This window comes from Hyla sarda, chromosome 12 (genome assembly GCF_029499605.1).
Source record: "Hyla sarda isolate aHylSar1 chromosome 12, aHylSar1.hap1, whole genome shotgun sequence".
NCBI lineage: Eukaryota > Metazoa > Chordata > Amphibia > Anura > Hylidae > Hyla > Hyla sarda.
In genome coordinates, this window is record NC_079200.1 from 53,570,669 (window position 1) to 53,590,523 (window position 19,855).

At 45.8% G+C, this 19,855-nt stretch overlaps 1 long non-coding RNA gene across 1 annotated transcript; it reads right to left on the reverse strand.

Moving 5' to 3' along the window:
• Nucleotides 1-18,690: 18,690 nt before the first annotated feature.
• LOC130297028 (uncharacterized) lies at nt 18,691-19,300 on the reverse strand. The gene is made up of 2 exons (XR_008849370.1): nt 19,134-19,300; nt 18,691-19,032 (listed from the first exon to the last, which is right to left on the reverse strand). It is a non-coding gene; the product is annotated as an uncharacterized LOC130297028 (long non-coding RNA).
• Nucleotides 19,301-19,855: the final 555 nt, after the last annotated feature.

The following is a 19,855-nucleotide window of genomic DNA, read 5'->3' on the forward strand; positions in this document are numbered from 1 at the left end:
AGAAGGGATGGCCGGAGGAGCACCGGAACGCTCCGGAGGTGAGCGGTGATGATCCCGAGGGCGGGAGCACTCCTCTTCAGTGCGGCCCTGTATCAGGGCCAGAGCCGCCGGAGGGGCCGTGCGTGTACCGCTCCGCTGTTCCAAGATGGTGCCGGGCATCAGAGCAGGCAGTGGGGTCCCCGTGCGGGAGGGCTGGGCCCGGGTAAAGTAAGTGTCCAGAGACATGGGAAGCGGTGGGGGGATGCCAGAGACCTTCTTCTTTTTGTTCCTCGATCTATTCCCCATAGGCACAGCACAAGAAGGGCAGAAATAGCTAACGGCAGGCAGGAGCTCCTCAGCAGCACGTCCTCACACAACCATGGCTAGACACACCCCCCTAAAGTAAATTTTTTAATGGGCGAGAACACACCTGCCATTTCTCCCAACTGTTCTTTTTCTACCTGCTTATAAGGCATGCCTACACTAACTTTTTAATTCCTTAAAGGGGTATTCCGCCCCAAGAAATCTTATCCCCTATTAACGCATGCCTACACTCACTTCCTAATTCCTAAAAGGGGTATTACATTTTTCATTTTCACGGACCACTGTTCCAAAAATCTGTCAGACACCTGTGGGGCGTAAATGCTCACTGCTCCCCTTATTACATTCCGTGAGGGGTTTAGTTTCCAAAATGGGGTCACATGTGGGGGGGTCCATTGGTCTGGCACTATGGGGGCTTTGTAGACACAAGAGGCCTTCAATTCCGGACAAATTTTCTCTCCAAAATCCCAATGGCGCTCCTTTCCTTCTGAGCAGTGTAGTACGCCCGCAGAGCACTTTACATCCACATATGGGGTATGCTCTTACTCAGAAGAAATGGGGTTACAAATTTTGGGGGGCTTTTTTCCCCATTTTCCCTTGTGAGAATGAAAAATTTAGGGTAACACCAGCATTTTAGTTAAAAAAAATTTTTTTTCATTTTCTTATCCAACTTTAATGAAAAATTGTCAAACACCCGTAGGGGTGTTAAAACTCACTATACCCCTTAATACGTTTCGTGAGGGGTGTTGTTTCCAAAATGGGGTCACACGTGGGTATTTATTTATTTAATTTGCATTTATGTCAGAACCACTATAAAATCAGCCACCGCTGTGCAAATCACCAATTTAGGCCTCAAATGTACATAGTACACTCTAACTCTTGAGCCTTGTTGTGTGTCGGCAGAGCATTTTACGCCCTCTCAGGAGAAATTGTGTTACAAATTTTGGGGGTCTTTTTTTCCTTTTACCTCTTGTGAAAATAAAAAGTATGGGGCAACACCAGCATGTTAGTGTAAAAATGTAAATATAATGTGAGTGTGTGTGTGTGTGTGTGGGGGGGGAACCTCCAGCTGTTGCAAAACTACAACTCCCAGCATGCACTGACAGAAAGTGCATGCTGGGAGTTGTACTTTTGCAACATCTGGAGGCACACTGGTTGGAAAACCTTCAGTTAGGTTCTGTTACCTAACTCAGTATTTTCCAACCAGTGTGCCTCCATCTGTTACAAAATTGCAACTCTCAACATGTACTGATCTGCTTAGTGATCTCCAAACTGTACTCCTCTAAATCTTGCAATACTACATATCCCAGCATGCCCAAACAGCTGTCTGGGCATGCTGGTAGTTGTAGTTTTGCAACATCTGGAGGGCTACAGTTTAGAGACCACTGTATAGTGGTCTTCTAACTGTAGCCCTCCATATGTTGCTAGGCATCAACTCACTGGCTTCTATAGGATCGCGCACCAGGGAGCCATATCTCATCGCTGCCCGCCTGGTAAGTGACTTCTGGCGCCGATGACCACCAGTTCCCCCACTCTTCCAGGACAAAAGTCGGTGGGCAGAGCGGGGAACCGAATTTTAACTCCCCCACCCCCGAACTGCTATTGGTCAGTCGTCTCTGACCGACCAATAGCAGGAATAGGAGGGGTGGCACCCCTTCCACCTTACCCCTATGCCTTCAGGGGATCGGGGGTGTCTTAGACACCCCCGATCCTCCTTATTTTCCGGTCACTGGAGACCTGTATGACCCGGAATCGCCACAGATCGCCGGTCTGAATTGAACTGATCCCTGACATGGGTGGGGGGGTTCTCAGGACCCCCCCCCCCCCCCCAGGGGTTTGCGCGTGATGCCTGCTGAGGCATGCTTTGTACACTTAAAAAAAAATCACAATTTTTCACAGACAGAAATAAAATAAATGAGTCAAACAAGTCAAAGAAAGGTTTAAAAACAGGGGAACTTTATTATTTAGTAAAATGTTTGTGTAGGGGATTTATGTAACCTTCCATCACTCACAAAGAGCGTACAGTAACTAACTCAGGACAGGAAAAACCTCCAGAGGGGAGGAAACCTGTAGGGAATCCATGGCTACTGTATTGCCCTTCCTCTGGGCATACTAAAGGAGGTTACCTCTAGAATTTGGGCAAAGTGTCTGTGTATGTGCGTGATTCGAGGGTTTATGCCTTCATCCAACTTCTTGCTGTAAGTCCGGAAATATGTGCCTTATTACAACGTCTTGATAGTCCGGAAATGCTACTCCACATCCTGGAAATAGTGCATCTAAGATAGGAAAACAAAAGAGAGATTATTTACATGGTTATTATAGAAATGCACATGGAACTGCACTAAAGACCTTTTGGACACAACAATGTGACACTTACCAATCACAGTGATGTATTCAACTTCACATTCCCGCGCGCCTACAGTGTCCAGCATTGGCCCCTCACTGATGGAGAATGAGCAGGAGCTGTGTTATTTCTGCTCAGTGCTGCTCTCTGGTGGACAATGGTTATGACATCACATGTGTGACACGCTGTTACCTCCTGGGAGTTCTATTTGAGCAGTGCTGCTCTCTGATTGGCTGAAACCTAAAAAAGCTTTTTAATATATTCTGCATGACTGTTACCTAAGGGATTCTTTTTTTAGCATTTTTTAAATAAAATAACACTACTCCCTGTGGGTGTGTTATATTTGTTTATACTCAGTATTTGTAATATCATTTGCTGTCAGGGCATGCTTGGAGTTGTAGTTTTGCAACAGCTGGACAGACGTCTGTCAGAGTGGGGGGGGGGGAGACCACCAAAGATAAGGCAATGTGGGCTTTGAAAAACGCCACAGATACATTGTGTTTAGTCCCAGCCTAAGCCTAGGAACAGACACAATTTTTGTTTGAGGTTTATTTGGTAAAAAATAAAAATAAACACACCACAACAACTGCGTCCTCATTTCTTTTCTCCCAAGACGCCATCTTTGTGTAATTTTTGCCAAAACCACTGGAGGAAATTTATCAAAACCTGTAAAGAGGAAAAGTGGTTGCCCATAGCAACCAGATAGTTTCTTTCATTTTTATGTGGTGGGCAGGAGAGAGTAATTGTGTCTAGGGTGTTGTAGTGGTAGTGTAGGGTCTGTTGGTATTAACCCTAAGATGTCATGATGCCAAGGCGAGGTTTCCTTAGTGTTAATAGTCCTACCGCCAACCGTCCCAGAAACGGTAGGGAGAATAACGGAATATCCACAGCAGATTTTATGAATAAACTGAAGAACTTTACTTGAGGATTTTATACAACAGTCTTCAAACATAACAGTCTCTCTAGAGTGAACCGGTATACAGGTTCCTCACAGGTTGTGCTGGGACTCTGAAGCAATGAGCTTTGATGCTAGCCACTGTGCTACTAATTATAATATTTTAGCTGGTAGTAGTCACACAGGAATAGGTAATTTGAGCTTTGGTAACTCACGTTTTAGTGGCTGCTGGATCTTAGGCTTTGGCCTAGCTGACTTGAATTGATGCTGATGAGATTTGTGCTGCTTGATAGTCCGGAACTAAGGCTGGGTCCACACTACGTTTTGTCCCATACGGGAGCGCATACGGCAGGAGGGAGCTAAAACCTCGCGCTCCCGTATGTGACCGTATGCGCTCCCGTATGTCATTCACTTCAATGAGCCGACCGGAGTGAAACGTTCGGTCCGGTCGGCTCATTTTTGTGCCGTATGCGCTTTTACAACCGGACCTAAAACCGTGGTCAACCACGGTTTTAGGTCCGGTTGTAAAAGCGCATACGGCGCAAAAATGAGCCGACCGGACCGAACGTTTCACTCCGGTCGGCTCATTGAAGTGAATGACATACGGGAGCGCATACGGTCACATACGGGAGCGCGAGGTTTTAGCTCCCTCCTGCCGTATGCGCTCCCGTATGGGACAAAACGTAGTGTGGACCCAGCCTTAGAGAGGCAAGAGCTAAGAGAGTGAATTGATTGACTACAGCCCCTTATATATTAAGGAGGCTGGACAAAGCTCATTGGCCGGCAAACCTGTAAGTCCTGACCCAGTGAACTCTGGGTACATCACATTACCCTGTCCTTAAACCATAGTACAATCGTAATTAAAGGCACGTGACCTGCTAAGGTCCTATACATAATATTTCCTATACATTAAATATATATATATATGAACACAATTTACATGAGGCGACCAGGGGTAAGCCCTGCAAGAGTGCCCTATGAGAGTGAAGGAACTCTGGCTGAGGGGACTTTAGACAGGGACAGGACCAAGTCCTGTACGGGACACCACATTTAAAAATGAAAAGTGAAAGAAGCGATCTGATTGGTTGCTATGGGCAACTGGTCAATTTTCCTCTGCACAAGTTTTCATACATGTCCCCCAATGTGTATTACTATTATGATAATAGACTTACCTCCCAACCGTCCCGAATCTGACGTGTTCTGCTTCTGTGATTTCCTGTGATGCACGGAGCCTCAGTGTGATCACTACTCACAGTACAGAGCGAAGCCCCAGGAGATCATGGAGTGTCTGCTCTATCATGTCATCTCCCCTGAGCTAAGAGGAAGCACTCATTGGTCCTGCAGCCTGGGAAAGGCACCTGCATCAACCAATCAGAGGCTTCCTGTTACAGGGGAAGGGGGAGATGCTGCAGATGGATCAGCTACTTAACCCCTAAAGTAAATTTTTTTCTTATTCAAAATCTTTATTCATTTTCAATAATTTTCAATAAACAAAAAAACAATAACAAGGCACGACAGTGACAGAGGCACAAGGTGTTAAGCATGGCCTCAATGCAAGATAAAAAAACAGAATAAGTCATAAAGACCGTGCATGGCAGAAAGTGCGGTCAGCACTAGGGAGTCCGTTACTCGCGCAACAGACAGGAAGGACATCATGTCAAAGCAATCAGTATACTCAACAAGGAACACCAACTTAGAATATGTAATAACCACATCAATGCTAAAGCGGCAAGGTTCAGAAGGGAAAGAATAGAGGGATATAGATAAAAAGTGAAGAACAGAAAAATAAGAGGGTATGTAAAACACAGAAACAGGCAGACATGACAACATACAGAGACAAGGGTCTTACAGACAGACAAGAAACAACAAGGGAAGTAGGGCGGGAAGGTTACCAAGACAGACGAGAGAAAGCGTAGCCAAAAAAGGGTCATGGCGTCACAGAGGATCCCAAGGCCAATAGGTCACGGTACTCGGACGTAGACTGGAAGGATGACCAATCATACCACGTTTTGGTACATCTTTCATTTTCTGCAGGGGTCAAGACAATTAACTCCTCCATGTGCTGAAAATAATTCACCTCTGCAAGCCATTCCCCAACAGTCGGGGGCGTGGGAGACCTCCATTTACGGGGAATAACTGACTTAGCAGCCTGCAGAAAATAGCGTAAGAGAGATTTCCGGAAGGAAGTAGCAGAAATGTCAAACATGAAGAGCAGGACTGCCTCAGGGGAATCCGGAACAGTCACACCGGTGATATCGTGAGTGATAGAGCGTACTGAAGTCCAGAATGGACGCAGTGAGGGACAACCCCACCAGATGTGCAACATCGTATCAGTCGCTTGTCCACAACGCCAACAAAGGTCAGAGACTGACGGGTACCATCGATGCAACTGCTCCGGAGTCCTATACCAGCAGGAGAGTATTTTGTAGTTCGTCTCTTGTGATCTGTTAGGTATGATTGACTTATGTGAAAGGTGAAAGCATTTCTGCCATTGCTCCGGGGAGAACTGAGAGCCGAGGTCCGCCTCCCAAGCGCTACAGAAGGAGGGCAAAGAAGAGGTGTGTTGAGTAAGCAACAATCTGTACAGAAACCCTATGGTGTGGGGGGGCAAGGAGGGGGCCATGCAAAGTCCCTCAAAGGGAGTTAACTCCCGATGCAGGTGGGCCGAGCGTGACACCGAAGAGTAGAAATGTTTTAGTTGTATGTATTCAAAAGGCTTACGGGGATGGGGAGGTTCAACTGAACGTATGTCAGCAAGGGGCAATAAGCCCTCAGAAGACAACACATGAAAAAAACGGAGTGGGTCAGATTTGGAGCTCCCCACAGCTTGAAGAGTTTTTAAATGATCTTAATACCAACACATGGGGACTTCATTTTACTCATAATATCTTTCACAATAATGCAGAATTCCTAGATGTTGTCGTATTTCATGACGAAGCCAATAGACTAAGCACTCGCACTTTTTTCAAGGAGGTAGATAGCAATAGCTATTTGGACTTTTCTAGCTCCCATTACAAAAAATGGATTTCTAACATCCCGTAAGGTCAGTTCAAGCGAATTAGACGGAACTGCTCTTCTTTGGAAGATTTCAAACTCCAGAGCAACACTCTTAAAACTCGCTTTAAAGCGAAGAAATATCCTAAGGTGATTATAGAGTCGGCATACAAGAAGGCCAGCTTACAGACACAAGCCGAATGTCTGTCTAAAACAACACGCAACAATTCCAAAAACTATGACTGGTCCTCCAATTTTATTACCACCTTCACACGGGAACATACGCAGGTTAAGGAAATTCTATCCAAACACTGGTCGATCCTATTAAAAGATCCCTACCTATGTGACATTCTACCCCACAAACCCTCGGTCACTTTTAGACGTGGGCGCACTCTACGCAATATAGTCGCCCCTAGCAGACTAAGAGCTGCTACTTCTGGCCAGACTACTAATTTTTTGACCAGTATAGGTAGCTATCAATGTTGCATCACAAGATGTAAATGTTGTGCCAGTATTAATAATCGCTTTAAAAATTCACGTCCACCAAAACAGGCGAGCATTTTAATATCAAAACCTTTTTAAACTGTTCCTCTCAATATGTGATATATCTACTGGAATGCCCTTGCAAACTCCAATATGTGGGCCGTACCATCCGTTGCCTACGGGAAAGAATTAACAAACATCGTAGCAACACCGTTCATGGTTTCTTGCTACACAGTGTCTCCAGACACCTTCTTCAGGTACACAAGCAAGATTTCCGATGCATTACGGTTACACCTATTGAAGGCATCTCAAAAGAGGACCCGCAAAGATTCAGTACATTGAGGAAAAGAGAGAACTTTTGGATCTATAAACTCAAAACTCTTGGACCCGGAGGCCTTAATGAACTTATTGAATGCTCCCTGTAATCCTCACCAATATTATTATTATCTGTCCACAGGGTTATCTGTTTCTCTTGTATCAATTACTCAATATTTGTTATATATACTTTTGGTCCAATATTTACTCACTAATTTATCGAGTGTTTACATTTTAACATATTTTGCATCTTATTTACCGTGTGCTTCCATGTGGTTTTACTAACATCCCAACACTGCGTATTTATAATGGGTTTGTTTACTCCATATCTCTAAATTTTATATTTATGACATTTATATTTATATTGATTTCCCTTATGTTAATATTGATTTTATATCCATGAATTTTATACATATATAGATTTATATCCATATTTATAATATTTACATTTATATCTTTACTTTCATTTTATATAAATTTTTTTACCGTATTTTCCTATATACTGTTATTCTTTTATCTAATTTACCATAGACATTTGGGCTTCTGCTTTATATGTCACACTCTTTTCGACGAGGTTGTTGGTGATTTATTGCCCCCTTACGTCCGGTTTTATTATCATTATATTAAAACCATCTTATCTATTTTATTCTACACTTCTATGTGTATACTTGTCATAGACAGCTATGGTTCTGTTACCACTCATATATTCTTACATTTTGGTTATGTTACCCCTATGCCCTGATTTATTATGGCTCTCTAGACACGCTTCATCTGATAATCATGGGTCTATGATCCATTCCTATTAATCTCCCTTTTCCTCTCCCCCTCCTTATTCCCCCCCCCTCTTTTTCTTTACATTTTATTATTTCTGGCAGTCCATTTGCAACTGCTGTAGGCCCTTAACTTTTAGCCCACCCCTATGAGTGTTTTTCTAGTTCTAATCGCGCTGCCTATTTATCATGTTCCGCCCCTTTTGTCACGGGGTAGGGCTAGTAACTCCGACCTTCGTAAATGACGGCCTCGCTTCCATCGTCCCATTCATAGCAACGCGTCCCTAACAACCAGCAGGGACGCGTCGCTTCCTGCAAACAGCGCGGCAATGCCAGCTGATTGGCCGGACCGCGCAGTCCGCTGAGGGGTCAATGCAGCTGTACCTCCCATGTGGTTAGCGAAGCGTCCCTAGCAATCATCTCGGGATGAGTGCTGCCGTTATCTGCACTTATATATGTCGCTGCTTCAATGCAGCCCACAGAACATCCACCCCTTTAGCCTACCATGGTTCACACTATACAATTGTACATCCTTTCCTTACTATATTTTCATGTTTTTATGATTGTTGATTCTATGCTAGGTGTGTAAGGGCAACACCTGTAGTGACCTTTGACCATTCTAGCCACGCCCACTTGCCATGTGTCCTATGTATGTTATGCTGCTCTGATGAAGAGGGGTTTACCCTCGAAACGCGTCATCTTGTCCATTTTATTGTTTTTTTTAAATAAAATGTCCTGCTGAGGACTTTCCTATTACCTTTGGCATCCGCCTCATCTGTCTACAAGAGTCTGCAGCGCCATACCTGAGGGTTTTTTCCTGCTCTACTTCTAATATTGACTCCCAGGACGACTTGTTTCCTCCTGCAACCCATCGGCATAGCAGCGACTCGCACTACAGTACCCAGATTATATCGTGGGTGATATGCTTTTTTGCATAGATCTCAAGGATCTTTCATCTATAACCCATTGCCTCCGGTGTTTTTGAGCTAGCAGCGCCTGGATTATCGTTGGTCCTTCTTCCTCTACCTCCTGGCAAAGTAATATTAAGGTCACCACATAAGACAACAGTGTTCCTAAGTAGCGGGAGAGCAACATCAATAAAGTCAAGCAAAAAGGGGATCTGTTGGAGATTCGGGCAGTAGACATTAAGAATCGTGAATTTGTGTCCCCCAATACTTAAAGAAAGGATTAAGTAACGTGTATCCGGGGCAATCGTACAGTTCAGAACCTGATGGGGAAGAGACTTGTGAATGGCGATCGCCACCCCACAGGATCTGGACAGAGGATTGTCAGCACAGAACCAGGAGGTGTAGTGTGGATGTTTGAGAGAGGGTGTGTGGCCTACCTTAAAATGTGTCTCTTGAAAACATACCAGATGAGCCCGTTGCTTGTGACAATGGTGAAGGATCTGAGCCCTTTTTTCCGGGGTGTTGAGACCTTTGGCATTAAAAGAAATAATCTTGAGATCTGCCATGAGAAACTCAGAGAAACCGAAAGAAAGCAAAAAACCAGAGTTAGTACAGGAATGAGGTGCTATTATGGGGGGTCAGATAAAAAAAAGGGGGGGGGGAAACAAAACACAGGGATAAGACAAGGGGGAAAAACAAAAAGGAGCAACACAAAAGGAGAACAAGTACACAACAAGAGCAGCAAACACCTACACAAGACAGACCAACAAAACAAGAGAGAAGAGAAAGAAGAAAAGAAAAAAGAGGGGTAACGAAATAAGCAGTAGACAGACAGAGAGAAGAGACTACTGCTGCGGAAACTAACAAGAACAATAAGTAGTAAAGGAGGGAAGAAGTCCCAAGGACCAGATCGTCCCCAGGAGCCCTATACCTATAGGGGGGTTAGTCAGGTAGCGAGAGAGACAGAACCCACTACACTGCTGAATATGTAACAGTAGCTGAAAAGAGCCCAAAAGTGCTAGAGGACAATGAAAATGAGTCAGATGAAAAGGGGGGAAAACATACAAAAAGCACAATTAGAGGCACTGGGGAGAGAATAGTGACATTACAGTTTCCAATACAATAATCCCAAATCCCCAAATGGCAACTAACAGTAGCACCAGAAGATAACATTAATAAAAATGAGCAATCAACTGCTAAATAGCACATTTCTAGTGGAAAGATCAAGTGGGAGGTTGCGAGGCCATACGAGAAGCAGCAGCCACCGAGGGCAGCTGCAACTGGCGAGACTGAGGGGCCATTCGGGGTCCGCGAGAGTCTCTAGGAGGGAGTCCAGAGCGAAGGGCTCTCGCCGGAGGTGAAGTAGGGGGCGAGACTGGCCTTTGGAACGGAGGGGAATGCAACATAGGCCATTCCGGAAGCACCACCTCAGGTAAATCCAGGGCTTGGAGAAAGCTGGGAAGATCCTCCGGAGAGCGCAGGGACACCACGCGCCCCCTATTGCGCACTGTGAGGGAGAAAGGAAAACCCCAGCAGTACGGAAAGTCCCTGTCATGCAGGACCTGCAGAAGGGGCTTAAGAGCAGCTCGTTGGGCCAGTGTATGGCGTGAGAGATCGGGGTACAACTGGACAGGGACGTCCTTGTAGGTGATCTGTCGACGTCTTCTCGCATGTCGCAAAATGTCCTCCTTCAGGGCATAAAAGTGTATCCGGCAGATTACGTCTCTTGGATTGCGGTCGTCAGAGCTCGGTGGGCGCAGAGCTCTATGTGCTCGGTCCATCTCTATGTGCGCCTCAGGAGGCCTGTCTAAGAGGTCATTGAAAATAGCAGGAAGGGCCTCCCACAGCTCCCCAGATGACACCGCCTCTGGCAAACCATGGATTCTGATGTTGTTCCTGCGGCTACGATTTTCAATATCATCCAAGTGTTGCTGAAGATGGAACAATTGGTCAGTGTGGCCACTCACTACAGCCTGCAAAGCCTGAAGGGAGGTTAAAGTAGAGTCCTGTGCCGCCTCCACGGTCTCCACCCTGGCAGAGACACAGAGGAAAGTTCTGAACGTAGTTGTGCAAATTCTTGCTTGCATTCGAGGACCACCTGTTGGGTCAGTGTAGAGATATCATCTTTAGTTGGGAGAGACTGTAGGTCGGCCAGAGTGATAGGAGCAGAGGCCGCAATGGCAGGAGGCACTACCACATCACAATGCATAAAGAGCGGAAAAGTGGTGGGGTGGCATCCAAGCTGCAGGCTACCTCCTGGTGTGTGGGAGGCAGTTGAGGGCCAGGAGGGGGCGAGGGTGATGGCCCCTGGCTGGAAGGTGCAGAGGCCGGAGGGGAGGCAGCTAGTGCAGACCCTGCAGGAGATGATGAGGCAGAATGTGAGCCAGCAGCCCAGGAAGAGCCAGACACCCATGGGGGGCAAGGTGACCCAGCTGCCAGGCCAGCAGGTAATAGAGATGGTGGCGGTAGGAAGGCAGGAGGTACTTGGAGAGACATTGGGGGAGAAGCCCCCTCGGGTCTCAGGAGAGGGACATCCAGATGCAGCATAGCCGTAGTGCCCCTCCAGGAGGGTGGGGATGGGCCTAGTGGAGGCTGTAGGTGAGGTACCGTGGGGGTTAACAGGGTATCCCCTGTGAGCAAGTCCAATGTGGGGGGACCGCTGACAGGAAGCACCTCCATGGCTGGGGGTCTCTCAGGGGTTCCTCTTACCTGGCTCCGTGAGGGTCCAGGCTCTAGACCGCACACCAGCAGAGCGGGAGCCACGTCAGGAAGGTGGGCCTGCTGCGTGCCGCCATCTTGCTGCCTGGGAGAGCCGGAGGGCTGGAGAGCAGGGGCAGGAGCCGTAGGACGCAGCGCTTCAGAAGGGATGGCCGTAGGAGCACCGGAACGCTCCGTAGGTGAGCAGTGATGATCCCGAGGGCTGGCGCACTCCTCTTCAGTGCGGCCTTGTATCAGATCCGTGGCTGCCGGAGGGGCCGTGCGTGTACCGCTCCGCTGTTCCAAGATGGCGCCGGGCATCAGAGCAGGCAGCGGGGTCCCCGTGTGGGAGGGCTGGGCCCGGGTAAAGTAAGTGTCGAGAGACATGGGAAGTGGTGGGGGGATGCCAGAGACCTTCTTCTTTTTGTTCCTCGATCTACTCCCCATAGGTACGGCACAAGAAGGGCAAAAATAGCTAACGGCAGGCAGGAGCTCCTCAGCAGCACGTCCTCATACAACCATGACTAGACACGCCCCCCTAAAGTTAATTTTTTAACCCCTTCCCGACCTATGACATACCTGTACGTCATGGGTGGCAAGGCGTTCCCGACCCATGACATACAGGTACGTCATGAACATTACTGCCGCTACTCGCGGCACCCCGCAGCGCCCGGAAAGATGGTGGCTATCACTGATAGCCAGCCATCTTACCGTGCGACCACGGGGGGTTTCGTCCCCCACCCCCCCCCCCAGCGATCGCTGCTATCAGCTGGTCAAATCTGACTAGCTGATAGCAGCGTTTCGCTATGAAAACACTTAGCAGCGCGGTGTGTGAGTCCCGATCACGGGGATCGGGACACACACCGCTCTGCTAAGTGTCCCTGACCCGTCCCCCGGCGTCACTTACCCGTCGGAGCGGTGTCCCGAGCGGTCCCGGCGTCCTCCGTGCGGTCCCGGCTGCGCTGCGTCCCGGAGGTGAGTTTCCGGCAGCAGTGCAGCATCTTCATTGGCAGCAGTGAGATCGCCGTAAAGCGATCTCACTGCTGCCTCTGAGAGTTTCAAAACTGCAACTCCCAGCATGCCCAGACAGCCTTTGGCTATCTGGGCATGCTGGGAGTTGTAGTTTTGCAACATCTGGAGGTCCACAGTTTGGAGACCACTGTATAATGGTCTCCAATCTGTGCTCTTCCAGATGTTGCAAAACTACAAATCTCAGCATGCTCAGTCTGTCCAGGCATGCTGGGAGTTGTAGTTCTCTAACATCTGGAAGACCACAGATTGGAGACCATTATACAGTGGTCTCCAAACTGTGGACCTCCAGATGTTGCAAAACTACAACTCCCAGCATGCCCAGACTGCCCAAGCATGCTGGAAGTTGTAGTTCGGCAACATCTGATCCTTCAGATATTGCCGAACTACAACTTCCAGCATGCCTTGGCAGTCTGGGCATGCTGGGAGTTGTAGTTTTGCAACAACTGGAGGCACACTAGTTGGGAAACATTGTCCGTTTCCTACCTCAGTGCCTCCAGCTGTTGCAATTGTTGCTAAACTATAACTCCCAGCATGCACTGACAGACCATGCATGCTGGGAGTTGTAGTTTTGCAACAGCTGGAGGCACACTGGTTTGGAAACACTAAGTTTGGTTGCAAAACACTTGAAAGTTTATTACTTAACTTAGTGTTTCCAAACCAGTGTTCCTCCAGCTGTTGCAAAACTACAACTCCCAGCATGCACGGACAGCTCAAGGGCATGCTCGGAGTTTGCAACAGCTGGATGTTTGCCCCCTCCCCCCAATGTGAATGTACAGGGTACACTCACATGGGCGGAGGTTTACAGTGAGTGCTGCAAGTTTGAGATGGCGCAAATTTTGCGCTGCAGCTCAAACTTCCAGCGGCAAACTTGCTGTGAACCTCTGCCCATGCGACTGTACCCTAAAAACACTACACTACACTACACTGACACTAACCTAAAATAAAAAGTAAAAAACACTACATATACACATACCCCTACACAGCCCCCCTCCCCCCAAAAAATGAAAAACGTCTGGTACGCTACTGTTTCCAAAACGGAGCCTCCAGCTGTTGCAAAATAATAACTCCCAGTATTGCCGGACAGCCATTGACTGTCCAGGCATGCTGGGAGTTTTGCAACAGCTGGAGGCACCCTGTTTGGGAATCACTGGCGTAGAATACCCCTATGTCCACCCCTATGCAAATCCCTAATTCAGGCCTCAAATGCGCATGGTGCTCTCTCACTTTGGAGCCCTGTCGTATTTCAGAGCAACAGTTTTGGGACACATATGGGGTATCGCCGTACTCGGGAGAAATTGCCTTACAAATTTTGGGGGGCTTTTTCTTCTTTAACCCCTTATGAAAAGGTGAAGTTGGGGTCTACACCAGCATGTTAGTGTAAAAAAATAAATTTTTTACACTGACATGCTGGTGTTGCCCTATACTTTTCATTTTCACAAGAGGTAAAAGGGAAAAAAGACCCTCTAAATTTGTAACGCAATTTCTCCTGAGTACGGAGATACCCCATATGTGGGCGCAAAGTGCTCTGGGGGCGCACAACAAGGCCCAGAAGGGAGAGTGCACCATGTACATTTGAGGCGATTTGCACAGGGGTGGCTGATTGTTACAGCAGTTCTGACAAACGCAAAACAATAAATATCCACATGTGACCCCATTTTGGAAACTACACCCCTCACGGAATGTAATAAGGGGTGCAGTGAGCATTTACACCCCACTGGTGTATGACAGATTTTTGGAACAGTGGTCTGTGAAAATGAAAAATTAAATTTTTGATTTGCACAGTCCACTGTTTCAAATATCTGTCAAACGCCAGTGGGGTGTAAATGCTCACTGCACCCCTTATTAAATTCCATGAGGGGTATAGTTTCCAAAATGGGGTCACATGTGGGGGGGGTCCACTGTTCTGGCACCATAGGGGCTTCCTAAATGGGACATGCCCCCCAAAAACCCTTTCAGAAAAACTCACTCTCCAAAATCCCATTGTCGCTCCTTCCCTTCTGAGCCCTGTAGTGCACCCGCCGAACACTTTACATACACATATGAGGTGTTTCCTTACTCGAGAGAAATTGGGTTACAAATTTTAGGGTGATTTCTCTCCTTTTACCCCTTGTAAAAATTCAAAAATTGGGTCTACAAGAAAATGCGAGTGTAAAAAATGAAGATTTAGAATTTTCTCCTTCACTTTGCTGCTATTCCTGTGAAACCCATAAAGGGTTAAAACGCTTACTGAATGTCATTTTGAATACTTTCGGGGGTGCAGTTTTTATAATGGGGTCATTTATGGGGTATTTCTAATATGAAGACCCTTCAAATCCACTTCAAACCTGAACTGGTCCCTGAAAAAAAGCGAGTTTCAAAATTTTGTGAAAAATTGGAAAATTGCTGCGGAACTTTGAAGCCCTCTGGTGTCTTCCAAAAGTAAAAACTTGTCAATTTTTTAATGCAAACACAAAGTAGACATATTGTATATGTGAATCAATATGTAATTTATTTGGAATATCCATTTTCCTTTCAAGCAGAGACTTTCAAAGTTAGAAAAATGCAAAATTTTCAAAATTTTCATGAAATTTTTAGATTTTTTACAGAGAAAGGATACAAATATCAGTGAAATTTTACCGATAACATAAAGTAGAATATGTCACGAAAAAACAATCTCGGAATCAGAATGATAAGTAAAAGCATTCCAAAGTTATTAATGTTTAAAGTGACAGTGGTCAGATTTTCAAAAAATGCCCAGGTCATGAAGGTGAAAATGGGCTGGGTCATGAAGGGGTTAATGGGCGAGAACACACCCAAAATCTGTCCCAACAAAACTTTGCTTTGCATCCTGCCATTTCTCCCAACTTTTCTTTTTCTACCTGCTTGTAAGGCATGCCTACACTAACTTTTTAATTCCTTAACCCCTTCATGACCCAGGGTTTTTCCATTTTTGCACTTTCATTTTTTCCTCCTTATCTTTAAAAAACCATAACTCTTTCAAATTTGCACCTAAAAATCCATATCATGGCTTATTTTTTGCGCCACCAATTCTACTTTGTAATGACAACAGTCATTTTACGCAAAAATCTACAGAGAAACGGAAAAAAAATTCATTGTGCAACAAAATTAAAGAAAAAACACAATTTTGTAACTTTTGGGGGCTTCCGTTTCTACGCAGTACATTTTTCGGTAAAAATGACATTTTCTCTTTATTCTGTAGGTTCATACGGTTAAAATGATACCCTACTTATATAGGTTTGATTTTATTGTACTTCTGGAAAAAATCATAACTACATGCAGGAAAATTTATATGTTTAAAATTGTCATGTTCTGACCCCTATAACTTTTTTTATTTTTCAGTGTATGGGATGGTATGAGGGCTCATTTTTTGCGTCGTGATCTGAAGTTTTTAGCGGTACCATTTTTGTAATGATTGGACTTTTTGATCGCTTTTTATTTATTTTTTCATGATATAAAAAGTGACCAAAAATAAGCTTTTTTGGACTTTGGAATTTTTTTGCGCATACGAAATTGACCGTATGGTTTAATAAATAATATAATTTCATAATTCAGACATTTCCGCACGCGAAGATACCACATATGTTTATTTTTATTTACACTGTTTTTTATTTAAATAGGAAAAGGGGAGTGATTCAAACTTTTATTAGGGAAGGGGTTAAATGATCTTTATTCACTTTTTTTCCACTTTTTTTTTGCAGTGTTATAGGTCCCATAGGGACCTATAACACTGCACACACTGATCTTTCACATTGATCACTGGTTTCTCATAGGAAACCAGTGATCAATGATTCTGCCGCTTGACTGCTATTGCCTGGATCTCAGGCACGGAGCAGTCATTCGGCAATCGGACAGCATGGAGGCAGGTAGGGATCCTCCGACTGTCATGTAAGCTGTTCGGGATGCCGCGACTTTGCCGCGGCGATCGCGAGCAGCTCGGCATTAGTTTACTTTCACTTTAGATGCAGCATTCAACTTTGAACGCCGCGTCTAAAGGGTTAATAGCGTGCGGTACCGCGATCAATGCCGCGCACTATTAGCCACGGGTCCTGGCCATTGCTAGGTGCCAGGCCCGACCCGCTATGACGAGGGACCACGCCGTGGCCCCACGTTATAGAATGGGAGCTGACCCATGGCATACATGTATGCCATGGGTCGGGAAGGGGTTAAAGGGGTACTCCGCCCCTAGAAATCTTATCCCCTATTAACGCATGCCTACACTCACTTCCTAATTCCTAAAAGGGGTATTTAATTTTTCATTTTCATGGACCACTGTTCCAAAAATCTGTCAGACACCTGTGGGGCATAAATGCTCACTGCTCCCCTTATTACATTCCGTGAGGGGTTTAGTTTCCAAAATGGAGTCACATGTGGGGGGGGGGTCCATTGTTCTGGCACTATGGGGGCTTTGTAGACACACGAGGCCTTCAATTCCGGACAAATTTTCTCTCCAAAATCCCAATGGCGCTCTCTTCCTTCTGAGCAGTGTAGTACGCCCGCAGAGCACTTTACATCCACATATAAGGCATGCTCTTACTCAGAAGAAATGGGGTTACAAATTTTGGGGGGCTTTTTTTCCCATTTTCCCTTGTGGGAATGAAAAATTTAGGGTAACACCAGCATTTTAGTTAAGCACCCTTGGGGTGTTAAAACTCACTATACCCCTTAATACGTTTCGTGAGGGGTGTAGTTTCCAAAATGATGTCACACGTGGGTATTTATTTATTTATTTTGCGTTTATGTCAGAACCACTATAAAATCAGCCACTCCTGTGCAAATCACCAATTTAGGCCTCAAATGTACATAGTACACTCTAACTCTTGAGCCTTGTTGTGTGTCGGCAGAGCATTTTACGCCCTCTCAGGAGAAATTGTGTTACAAATTTTGGGGGTCTTTTTTCCTTTTACCTCTTGTGAAAATAAAAAGTATGGGGCAACACCAGCATGTTAGTGTAAAAATTTTAATTTGTTTACACATACAGGCTGGTGTAGACCCCAACTTTTCCTTTTCATAAGGGGTAAAAGGAGAAAAACATGTGTGTGCGAGTGTGTGTGTGGGGGGGGGGGGCAAACCTCCAGCTGTTGCAAAACTACAACTCCCAGCATGCACTGACAGACAGTGCATGCTGGCAGTTGTACTTTTGCAACATCTGGAGGCACACTGGTTGGAAAACCTTCAGTTAGGTTCTGTTACCTAACTCAGTATTTTCCAACCAGTGTGCCTCCAGCTGTTGCAAAATTGCAACTCTCAACATGTACTGATCTGCACAGTGATCTCCAAACTGTGCCCCTCTAAATCTTGCAATACTACATATCCCAGCATGCCCAAACAGCTGTCTGGGCATGCTGGGAGTTGTAGTTTTGCAACATCTGAAGGGCTACAGTTTAGAGACCACTGTATAGTGGTCTTCTAACTGTAGCCCTCCATATGTTGCTAGGCAACAACTCACTGGCTTCTATAGTATCGCGCACCAGGGAGATGCACCAGGGAGCCATATCTCATCGCTGCCCGCCCGGTAAGTGACCTCTGGCGCCGATGACCACCAGTTTCCTCACTCTTCCAGGACAAAAGTCGGTGGACAGAGCGGGGAACAGAACTCTAACTCCCCCACCCCCGAACTGCTATTGGTCAGTCGTCTCTGACCGACCAATAGCAGGAATAGGAGGGGTGGCACCCCTGCCACCTTACTCCTATGCCTTCAGGGGGATCGGGGGTGTCTTAGACACCCCCGATCCTCCTTATTTTCCCGGTCACTGGAGACCTGTATGACGCGGAATCGCCGCAGATCACCGGTCTGAATTGAACTGATCGCTGACATGGGGGGGGGGGGGGGGTTCTCAGGAACCCCCAGGGGTTTGCGCGTGATGACTGCTGAGGCATGCTTTGTACACTTAAAAAAAAAATTCACAATTTTTCACAGACAGAAATAAAATAAATGAGTCAAACAAGTCAAAGAACGGTTTAAAAACAGGGGAACTTTATTATTTATTAAAATGTTTGTGTAGGGGATTTATGTAACCTTCCATCACTCACAAAGAGCGTACAGTAACTAACTCAGGACAGGAAAAACCTCCAGAGGGGAGGAAACCTGTAGGGAATCCATGGCTACTGTATTGCCCTTCCTCTGGGCATACTAAAGGAGGTTACCTCTAGAATTTGGGCAAAGTGTCTGTGTATGTGCGTGATTCGAGGGTTTATGCCTTCATCCAACTTCTTGCTGTAAGTCCGGAAATATGTGCCTTATTACAACGTCTTGATAGTCCGGAAATGCTACTCCACATCCTGGAAATAGTGCATCTAAGATAGGAAAACAAAAGATAGATTATTTACATGGTTATTATAGAAATGCACATGGAACTGCACTAAAGACCTTTTGGACACAACAATGTGACACTTACCAATCACAGTGATGTATTCAACTTCACATTCCCGCGCGCCTACAGTGTCCAGCATCGGCCCCTCACTGATGAAGAATGAGCAGGAGCTGTGTTCTTTCTGCTCAGTGCTGCTCTCTGGTGGACAATGGTTATGACATCACATGTGTGACACACTGTTACCTCCTGGGAGTTCTATTTGAGCAGTGCTGCTCTCTGATTGGCTGAAACCTAAAAAGCTTTTTAACATATTCTGCATGACTGTTACCTAAGGGATTTTTTTTTTTAGCATTTTTTAAATAAAATGACACTACTCCCTGTGGGTGTGTTATATTTGTTTATACTCAGTATTTGTAATATCATTTGCTGTCAGGGCATGCTTGGAGTTGTAGTTTTGCAACAGCTGGACAGACGTCTGTCAGAAGGGGGGGAGGGGGGAGACCACCAAAGATAAGGCAATGTGGGCTTTGAAAAACGCCACAGATACATTGTGTTTAGTCCCAGACTAAGCCTAGGAACAGACACAATTTTTGTTTGAGGTTTATTTGGTAAAAAATAAAAATAAAACACACCACAACAACTGCGTCCTCATTTCTATTCTCCCAAGACGCCATCTTTGTGTAATTTTTGCCAAAACCACAGGAGGAAATTTATCAAAACCTGTAAAGAGGAAAAGTGGTTGCCCATAGCAACCAGATAGTTTCTTTCATTTTTATGTGGTGGGCAGGAGAGAGTAATTGTGTCTA